Source organism: Achroia grisella, unplaced genomic scaffold (genome assembly GCF_030625045.1).
Source record: "Achroia grisella isolate CSIRO2021 unplaced genomic scaffold, CSIRO_AGI_Agris_v1 utg779, whole genome shotgun sequence".
NCBI classification, from domain to species: Eukaryota; Metazoa; Arthropoda; class Insecta; order Lepidoptera; family Pyralidae; genus Achroia; species Achroia grisella.
The window spans coordinates 2,199,712-2,210,899 of NW_026713019.1; positions in this window are offsets into that span (position 1 = coordinate 2,199,712).

The window sequence follows — 11,188 nt, forward strand, 5'->3', positions numbered from 1 at the left end:
TTTATATACATTGTGATATGACTAAAATAGAGTAATTATTCAGTTAGTTAAGCTAGTAAAAAATATCCCTGGGTGGGTTAAAACGTCGTGTCGAGTTCGCGTGACAGAGACTGCCGTGCCCAACCGACAATATTTAGAGTTTCGCAAATCTACTAGGTTGTAACTGAAATAAACAAAGGTGATTTAGCTCCTAATAAGTTTAATAACTATACATATCAAAAGTTTCACCTAGTATTTGCATATTTATATTGTCAGGCCGTGTCTTCGAGAATAAAATTACCGTTCTATATTTTTAAATTGAAGTCTTGATAAGTATATACAAAATATGATACCGAGGGAATATTATTGATTATTTCAATGAACAAGAGCTTGCGTGCAATCATCGCGAATTTATATAATTCCATTGCAATATTAAAGTAAGTCTGTACACTAGAATAGAAACGAAACCATATTGGATAGACACCACCAAATCAACAAACGGCAAATTGTTTCAATGTTCGCTATATTCAAAACGATCGAGGCTTATCGTGGTGATCCAATGATTACTTCTGAAGCAATCCTAAACGTTAATGATGTTTTCCAAGCATAAAATGGAACAATGTTGTTTTCAAGTATTTTTAGTACAGCAGCTTCAATAAGAAAGATTCATTTTATAGAGCACGGTTCTGTTTTTAGAACGAGACACGTCAATTTGTGATTGAGGTTTTGTTGATATTTATAATAAAGAAAATATAATGATACTTGACATATAAGTACAATATTCTTGAACAACGTTATGCAATTAAATTACTTACTACTAAATAGGCACTTTTGTATGTGTGACATACCATCAAACGATAATTTATACTTTTGTATATAATTGACACTTTCATCTCTAAAAGAAGTTCTTTTTAGAAGAAGTAATTTTTCATTATTAAACAACACTAAACAAAAAAAAAAAAGATTGAAAACATTTTCAAAAACTAAATTAAATAATAAAATAAATTATTCATTCATGATAGTATGATAACAAGGGATTGAAATTCCTCCCTCATACATTTTAGAAAGTAACAATCAGTCTTGGGTCGTATCAGGTCGTAGGTCAGTATCTAGTTAATGGAGATTTGATTATTTTAATTAAATATAACTACCTGTGCATTATTATACGAAACGACGTAAGTAATGTCGTTAGTTTATAACGATACAAAGGTCTTCAGTATTTAATATTAATAGTAAACAATTTAATACACAACATCTCCTTTTACGATATGGTATTATGCTGCATCACGTTTAAGTGTGTGTATTTATTAAACCGCACTTGACTGGTTTCACTTCGTTTGTGCGAAGTTAGACAACATGCTGTTATAGACGCTCTTACAACATCTGATATTATTTTTGAATAGGTATACATCTATAGAACTTGCTATTGTACAGATGTACCTGATTTGCTATTGTACGTTACATTTTAAAAATATTTACTGCCAGGTTCAAACCGCAGTTTTGATTTCGTAAAAACTAAGAACCTCAGAAATACAAATTCTTACATGAAAGTTACGGCTATTCCGTAGACAAAAACTTTGTGTATGAATTTGTATTTCAGATATATTTTCCAATTATATCAATATTGATATCAAACCAAATCAATCGGTGAGATAGCGGTAACTTTGCCGTGCTATGTTGGATTTAATACTTAGATGACAAGTTTTGCTTACACTACGACGTGACAACGTTGACATTTGAAAATGCCTTTGATTGTACTGTAACAGTCCTGAAGGCATATTATTATTATTATACGTTTCCTTGCACTTGCAACTTTGATACTTGCATTCTTTTGAAGTCAAATGTCAGGTTGGCGTTATGTTCTTTGATTATTTAGAAATTATTACAGCATACTCAACCAGCTATAATCTCATGTTATACTTTTTATAAGACATTTATTTTATATTTAAGAAAGACCTTATTCACTAATTTAACGTAGAGCGAATTCAATTTAAATATGAATAAAGTCGCAAGTATATCGTAAAATGCGGCAGGTTCGTTTGCGGTTTGCGGTCTGTTTATTTAAATATCTGAAGGAAAACGCAATCTTTATATTGCTCATTAACAACAAACAAATAATATAAGTATATTGCATAAGTTATAACGCTGTTTATTGGGCATTGGAAGCCCACGTCACCTTCACCATTAGGTATTTACAATGGCCTTTTCATAGTTTATTCCTGTACGGCAGTTTGAAACGTATGCATCTACATTTCATGTGTGTATATAGGCAACCCTTAAAGATTACTAATTAATTATTTTGTTTTTTAATAAAATGCAATGGTAGAATAGTTAACGGTTCGTCTTATTTTATCATGTGGAAAAATTTTCAAAAGACCGTCTCCTCGCCAGTGTGTATAATCTCTGTGTGGAACGAGTGCCAATGCCGGAGTCGGGAGTTCGTGCTAACATTCTAGTGCGACTTCAGCAGCCTTATCTACTCACCAAGCACCACTGATATATTGTAATTCCATGACGGCCGTTACACCCCCCATGCGTTTTTGTCATGTCACCATAAAATGTAGTTTTATAAATTGAATATTATAATAATTTAGTAAGAGAAGAATAAGTTCTAAAAAAGTACATAGGTACTTATATTTGTAAAATAATGGATTTTTAAATATTGCTTTTACTTATAGAACTCTCATTCATTCCTCTTATTTCTTTTTCTTTAAAATTAAAAGCCTAGCATTTCACAGAAGCTTTATTCAGTGGTTGCCAATGTTATATGAGAAACTAAATAGTATAAGATTGTACCGATCAACGGCACACATTTAGCACCTGGGCTTCAGAAAATGGCGCTAAAAATATATACGAGGTTTTCGAAATGTGTGAAAGTGTCGTCACTGGTATGGTCGCCCGGGACGTGGATCGTCGCAGTTTCATACAGGGTTAACAAAAGTTCGAATGTACATTATCAATCCATCATATAGAGTTAGTGTTTATAATAGATAATTTTGCATTCATATAACTGAAGATGAAACCTTGTAATGCATACATAATACGTAAATAAATTAACTATAACATCAGTTTAAATACTACTTATAATAACACAATATTAATATACACTGCAGATGCTCACGTAATGCCTATATATGTAATGTTAATTTGTTATGATTTTCTTTTACAAATGTAAGAATATTATGCAAATGTGTGTGAACAAATAAATAAGTCAAAATATCAAATAGCTTTAAAAATAATAAAATAAATAAATAAACTTATTATATACACATACTAAAATGCAAGAAATGGTTATAGACGATAGTTATATGAAAGAAATGATTACTTATTGGGGGACTTTATCAACATAGTTTATTGTTTGTTTTATTCTATTCATTTATAAACAAAAAAGTTATAAGTAAAATATTGCTACGTCGAACACCACAGGAAATTTATCAATTTAGGTATTTCACTTTGGTTTATGGATTTATATTATTTTGTTTAATTACGCTACAATTAGCACATAAGAAATCATAAATATTCAATGCAGTAATCTGACTACTGATACTGGAAACATTACCTTTTCTTCTAGTTAAATTAAATCAAATTCCAACTGTTATTGAATCTACATCCATATTGCTTGTTTCGCTTCAGAATTATTCGGCAGTTTTAGGCAACAAATAGAGCTCGCCTGTAATTTGTAAGCCTAGTGTTGACTATTCAGTAACCAGACTACACGGGTTAAGTAATGAACACTACGGGTACGAAGTCGTATGCTAAATTTATAGTTAACTAGCTAATTGTATACAGTAATTTATGAATTTACTTGTTACAAAGTTACATACAAAAATATCAACGCTTTTCTCTGTACATATATTGGTATAGACAGCCCTGTTTATGTATAAATACAGAACTGGGACGCGGAATGGTATGAGACAAATCGAGCAATGACGCCCGGTCAGCGTCGCCGCACCGCGCCGCGCCGATGTCGGGACGGAGAGACGGCCTTGTGAAGCACTGTCTGCATGCAGTCTCCATGATGTACTATGATGACTACTGACGATGGCGTTAATGTGACTTTTAACCTCAAATCTAATACATATTAGCTGGTTCAACTATTACAACAAATAGGTAACAAAGAAACGAGTAAAGGCTCTCCTTTACTTATTTTCTGAAGGAGAGATATGCAATGTATATGCAAGTCAAAAAATATATGAAAGTCCCAAATAATTATTATTATTAGATTCTAACTTGTTCCGTATTCCGAATACTTCCTTAGTATAAGCAGGTTGTATCACCGGCTTGCGTACAAAGGGCGCTTAATAATACTGGCCACAAATAATAGCATGTGGCCACATCAAATTGAAATTTAGAATAAAAAAGTTACTGAAAATAAGAACTGGATAAAAAAGACACTAAACAGTATCGAGACATTCTTGAGCGAAAGTGAGTAAGTTTGTTGTTATATTGCTTACTTTGTGGTGTTCGGAGTGTGGAAGACGTTCTTCCAGGTCGAAATCGTATTTCTCCTTCCTTTTCCAATTATATCTTTCTTTTCAAACAATACAGTCTATTCTCTAGTTTATTTATTACTTTATAAGGATTCGTAATCCAACATAAGTAATAGCGTAAATTTGAATAAACATTATACACATTATAATAAAATTTATCTATAGGTTTCTATACTCTGGTATATTTCCATAGTGCCATCATTGTAATTTGTGTGTCGTTTGTCTCCATAACTCAACCAACAACCAACTCAACCAAACTCAACCCAATGTAATTGAGCATCACCATATTTGGTCATATTATCTATGTACTATATTTGAGTTTATCAATGCAGAGATTTGTTCGGTCCCTTTCTCGTATGTTTTATCACCAGCAACTTATACTAACTAGTTAGAATATATATTTGTGTTAATTGAATAGTCAAACTGAGTGCTTGACAAATCTTCATGACTATTTCCTGAATTTAAACTATCTCATGATAGTCAAGAACTTCTTCCTATTCATCCTATAATCTACGCAGCCACAGGCTCAGGTCTCATAAAATATTAGATACCGCTACGGTCAAATACATTCCGGAAATACTATTTAAACTTTAATAAAAATTATCCAAAGTATAATAATTTGATTCGAAGAAATGATAATACATAAGCGTTTTCAAGCATCACATTGTTCTCTGTGACGACCGACGAATAGTTCATGTCGACAAATATTACCACTTTTCATTAGATGGATTCTCAATTCGTTTGTTATTCTATGTCATACAGACAAAGCTTGTGTTATTTCTTCTAGAAATATCCTACCGAGAGACCAGTCCACGAGGCAACGTGGCGTCACTGGGGATTTCAAGGGACGTATCACGAGTGTAGTTCGATTTTTTCTTGTTTGGACGTTCGCCAGGTGTGAATGATGTTTGGCGGTCTTTGTCAATGTTGGACTTATTAATATATCATTGTTGTTCTTTACAGACGAGGTTAGCGACATAGCTCTGTTGCACTTATTGGTTTTATATAGGTTCATGATTAATATAGCAAGGAAGTACATAGATTACATTCCAATTATTGATATTATGTTTAGCTATTTAGGATTCATCAGAATATAGTTTTTTATGCAATTTATTTAAACTAAAATATTTATAAAAATCGGAATAGAAATAATCTTTGCTTTCTTTTATATAAAGAACAATTATGGTGTAATATAGCTCATTTAGCCAAGACTCATATAAGAAAATTTAGGTACGCGCCTGGCAGAAAATCTCCAACCAAGAGTCTTGGTTTATATGAAGTATATTTTTTTAATATTATAAAACTAAGTAATAAGTAGGTATTTCCGTAAAAAATGATCTGTGGTGGAAGACAAGGATAGAGTACAATCCCAATTGACATTACGCAACGTCGGCGTCTGGTATTCGAAAAATTTAATTATTTGAGTGTAGCGAGCGAGTGGCCAAAATAAACGCTGTACGCGAATCGGTGCCAGATTTGAGCGGCGCGCGGCGTCGCGTCGCGTCGGGAGCGGCGCACACGCTGCCCTGCCGCCATGCTACCGCTAACACAGATGACTGTCAACGTCACATGACATCCGACAACAATAATTCTGTATTATTTTGTAATGCGTACTTCAAAAGATTGTTCTACATTTAAATTATTTTTTCTGTATATTTGTTATCTGCATCAGTACGGGTACTATAAGCAGATGAGTTGTTGGAAATTGGCGTGGGAGGATCTCTATTCATTGACAAGGTCCCCATATTTCAGCTAGATAGAAATCTTTCATCCAGCTGCAGGGTAAATACCCTGCAGACTTAGCAAAGAGACCAAAAAGAGCAAATGCTCTTTGCTAAGTCATTGACTAGAAGCGTCTAAGCTAATTCGTTTGGGTGAATAACAAGGCGTGCCTTGTATGCTTGATTTCCCAATTTCTTCTCTGATTGTGACGATATTGTCAAATGAACCTGAGAACCAAAAACAAAGTGACCCTCAGAGTTGGTGATGATCAATAGTGCTTTTAAGATGCACAATATGATGCAGTTTTCACGGCGTTGGAGTATTATAATATTCGAGTGACAGGCGCTTCCTCCTAGCTTAATGCCTTAAGTCGAGACATTTAAATTATAAATAAAAATAATATGCAAAGAGATTTTATAAGTACTAATATTAAGATTGATTACATTATGTGTTGTTTCCATAAATGATACTAATGATATATTTTTGTATGAATGAAACATTATTTTATTTTACAATAGTTGTCAAATTAGCGTCAAGCCCAGTCGGGGTAGTTGAGGACAATGTGAACTGTAATACTTACTTGGATATGTCAAGTTAGATTTCACGGCATGAGGATGTGCTATGAGGCGACTTTAACAATCTAAGAGTTTGTCAGTATAGTGCTAGATTTAAACTTATGGAGATTTATGTCTTTGGATCTATAAGCCGAGTTAGTAAACTACTACCATAATTACTGTATTTATATACCCAATGTGTATATAAATACACTTCAAGAACTCATAAAGAGGCCAATAAACCCGACAAGAAATAGTGTCAACATGATTTCGTTGTAATGTTATTTTTATAAATTTAATTTATATTTTTTGCTAAATTAATTTAAATAAGTGGGGATTGATAATAATGGGGATTCGTGGCCACATTTCTAGCAGTGTAAAGGAAAGCATGATTGTCAGGTTGACCTCTCCTAGAAACCATCGTGGTTATTTTGTTACAATGGGCCTGATCTCATTATTATGTTATCATCCTCCACTGGTAGGTATTCGTATACTGTTATTATAGGCGGCAGCATAGTGCTATCGTCCATATATTATCCATTAAAAATAACTTAAAAATGTGTATTTTTATATTAATAAATTCAAAACTATAAATATTTATTACAGGTTGCGGAAAAGTTTTGTACCGCGAAACAGCAATGCGTGCATTCTTGTTTCGGTCTGAAGCACTTAGAAAATAATCACTACGTAAGTCAAGGTTAATCAGACACTATCAGGTTGTATTATGTCGCACTAATGATGTATATATATTTGCACATGCATGTAGGATTATCACATCAGTAGTATCTTTCTATTATATATTCCTTGTTGGGTGCTGTCACCCAATAATATCACTGCCACATGTCATCCTTCATACACCTGTATAGTTAAGTTTGGTATTATCATTTCATAATAATACGAAATTCACATAGAACAATTTTATTTTTCTTCTTTTTCTTTTAGAAATTCACCATTATGACAGTTTACAGCTGCACACTTATTCGGTATTTGTGCTAAATTGTAAACGTTTGTTCTTACGTGCCAGCTGCCAAGAGTTTCAACTCTTTTATCTTGCTAACTAAAATGTTTACTACTGATACTTAACGCAGTTTGACGTAGTATTTTTCAGACAATACGCATTATCACAATTATTCTAAAGAATGTCTTTTATTTATGTAATTATGATGAATAATCAGCGATTAAATACAAATAGCAGGATGGAAAGTGTAGAACGAGGGACTATATATATTCATTCTTAGACATTTAAACTTTTTTTATTATATGACTGTAATAGAAATATACATAATTACAACTCAGGGTAATTCTCACAGCGCCATCTAGTCCCTAATTATAGAGCTTGTATTATGGGCAATAACTGATAGAAATGCTTACTAACTGATAGAAATATTTTTTTTAGTTCGAATCAACATTTAAAGAGTATGACGGAAGATCGCGGAACGTGGCAAGAGTTCCACCGACAAGAGCGTAGCTCTTAAGTTATGAATGAATAAAGTTCATTACCAGTTCTTCTCAATTGGATGTAGATCCAATTGACAAGTGGTGATCCAACTGGACTATAGAGACTGAACTGGACCATCCAGTTCAGTCTCTATAGTAAAAAAATATTATTCATTGTATTAATATAGGAAAAATAATAATGCAATTAACCTGACGTTTATATTAAAATGTTCTGTATGAATAAATTATTTTAATAGGGTGATTATAACTTCTTAGATAATAATTATCTAACAGTAAGTAATTAGAAATATGTCGAATGGTAAAAAAAAACGCTATGTATATGTTATTATGTTTTGACAATAATAAATTGTTACAAGTTTGGAGTTCGCACCTTGCTATATTAATATTTATCAAGGCAATTACGTTACGTCTAAGTATATTTTTGCAAATATTTCTTCAAACACGATTGTTTGTTATATGCAAATAAATTGTAGTGAACTCTGCCACTAGGTTATAATGTTATGCAGTAATAATGATGTTAATAATTATATTTTTAAATTACACGAAATTACACACAGATCAAGTGGATATTTTTTTTATTATTATGTTATATTTTTTTATATTAAATAATTGGGTTCAATTTATTTATTTATTGGTAAATTAATATATGCAAAAAGAGATTGTTAGACAATAATAGGTATTGTAAATAAAAACGAGCACCAGATCACTGCCAACAGTGATAATAAAAATTATATAATATTTATATATTAGATACACGCGTAGGTACAACTCGTCGTTCCGTTCGTGGGCTGCTCATATAATGCCTGTTTTGTTCGAAAAACCGGAAGTGATAACATATACTAGGTATAAAACAATAATGTTATAGTTAACTATCTACTAACTGTATTTTAAGAGCTGACGAATTATCTAATAGCCATAATGGTAGTTATTATTTGTTACCTAATAATATTTGTTTGTTGTACTAACAACATTGTAATTTACTAATACATTTAACGTAGTATTATGATCTTAATCTATGACATAATCGGATTCCTTTCTTAAAGAACAATAACAAAATCATATACACCGCTCTAACGCGTAGATGCAACCACTACAATTTGGACAAAAGTCAAGTCTTTATGTCCTTTAAGTTGTAGATATCAAATTACAGTGTTTAAAAACAAAATATATGGTATTTTACAATTTAATTTTTGTGATCCTAAAAAGTAAATGGTAATGTTAAGTAAAATCTATTATTTTAATTGAACTTTAGCATTTGCTTTACAACGTACAACGATTAGGTACTTACAAGTAATATTTGTGTTCACGTGTGCAAACGAAGTAGGTCATGCGAATCTCTCACTGCAGTCACAAAACAAAAACTTGTTTTATGCTAATATTCATGAACTGTTTTTGTGACGACGCGAAACCCTTTCTTTTTTTGTCCTTGACAGTGCCTTCGAAGCGCTGCCTATCGCGTGATCCTGCGAAGCACATTAATATTTTCCATAAATAAAATGGAAATGAATATCAACATAATACATTAATGAAAAGCAAACAAAAAAGTACCTAAATCATATTACAATTTTATGTCTGAAATTACATGACGTCAACTTCCCGTAAGAGGTTAATATATAAAGTTGTTTTTGTTAATACTTTCCTATTTGCATATTGGACAAATCGAAATAGTATTAATATAATATTTTCCGCGATGTTAAAAGGTTGTTCATTCTATAGTTATTGTAATTGTTACTAAAAAATATAATCGTTTTACCACATCTAGATTTTTTACATATAAAGAGGAGAAACAATATAGGTAATATGATTTCTCCTCTTTATATGAAAAAAATATAAGGTGTCTATCACATCTACGAATATAAATAGGTATAAACCTTACAATAGCGTTAAAAAAGGTATATATTTCGTTAGTATTTATTTATGTCGTTAAAAATAATCATTAAAATCGAAATCTACCTAACCAAGTTCAGTTATAAATGTCAACTTCATGGATATCTCAGTCTACAGTCAGTCAGTACTACAGCTGCAACACAGTTTGCTTTGTAGTTTGTGTTGCTATTATAGGGTTAAAATAGGCATTGAATAACAGGATAAGAGGCATGACATCTTAGAAATTGGCTTACCGGTAACTTGTTTGCCATTCCAATTAGGTCCATAAAAATATTGTTTTAATTAACAAAAAGATGCGGAATACATCACAAAGTAGGTACCTACATATAGAGCCAATATCATTAAATTATATGTAAACGTAAGCACAGAACTATTGTATTATTTGTCTATTCATACATTTGGTAAACACAAACCTACATGTGTTATTGATTGGATAAAATTTATATAAATAATACAAGTGTTTAAGCAGTTAGATGTCAGACATATCAGTTTGCTGGCAGTGTTATTACAGTTTTAAAGTTCAAATTTGTTGAATCAATGCAGACTTGTGGGGTATCAGGGTCTTGCTGTGACGCAACATATCGTTGCGGTGTCAGTTCTCAATAACACGAAATCGTCAATTCTATGAATAACATATCGTATACCTAGTACAATACTGGATTAATTCAAAAATTAAACATCTTTGAAATTGGACTATAATGATAAAACTTAAAGCGGATTTTTCAAAGTTTGAAAATTTTGAGTTAAAAATATATGTATAGTATATTTTGAAAGAAACAAAGGAATACAAGGCTTAAGTATCTTTACCAAACTGTTAAGTATATAGGGGAACAAAAATAAAATCGATACATTCTTCAGTTACTATATATTAATTATTTTAATACAACATAACTAATGACATTAATGAAAATAAATTTATTATGAGACTAATACTGGTGTAAATGCCATCGACTGGAGAAATAATCATAATAATCGAGTATTACCAAAGATATCGCGTAAACATACACACAAAATGAACTGATTCCAGTTGACATGAAACCTCCTTATTTTTGGGCAGGTAAATAATATTTAAGACACGCCAATTTCAGGTAATTAATA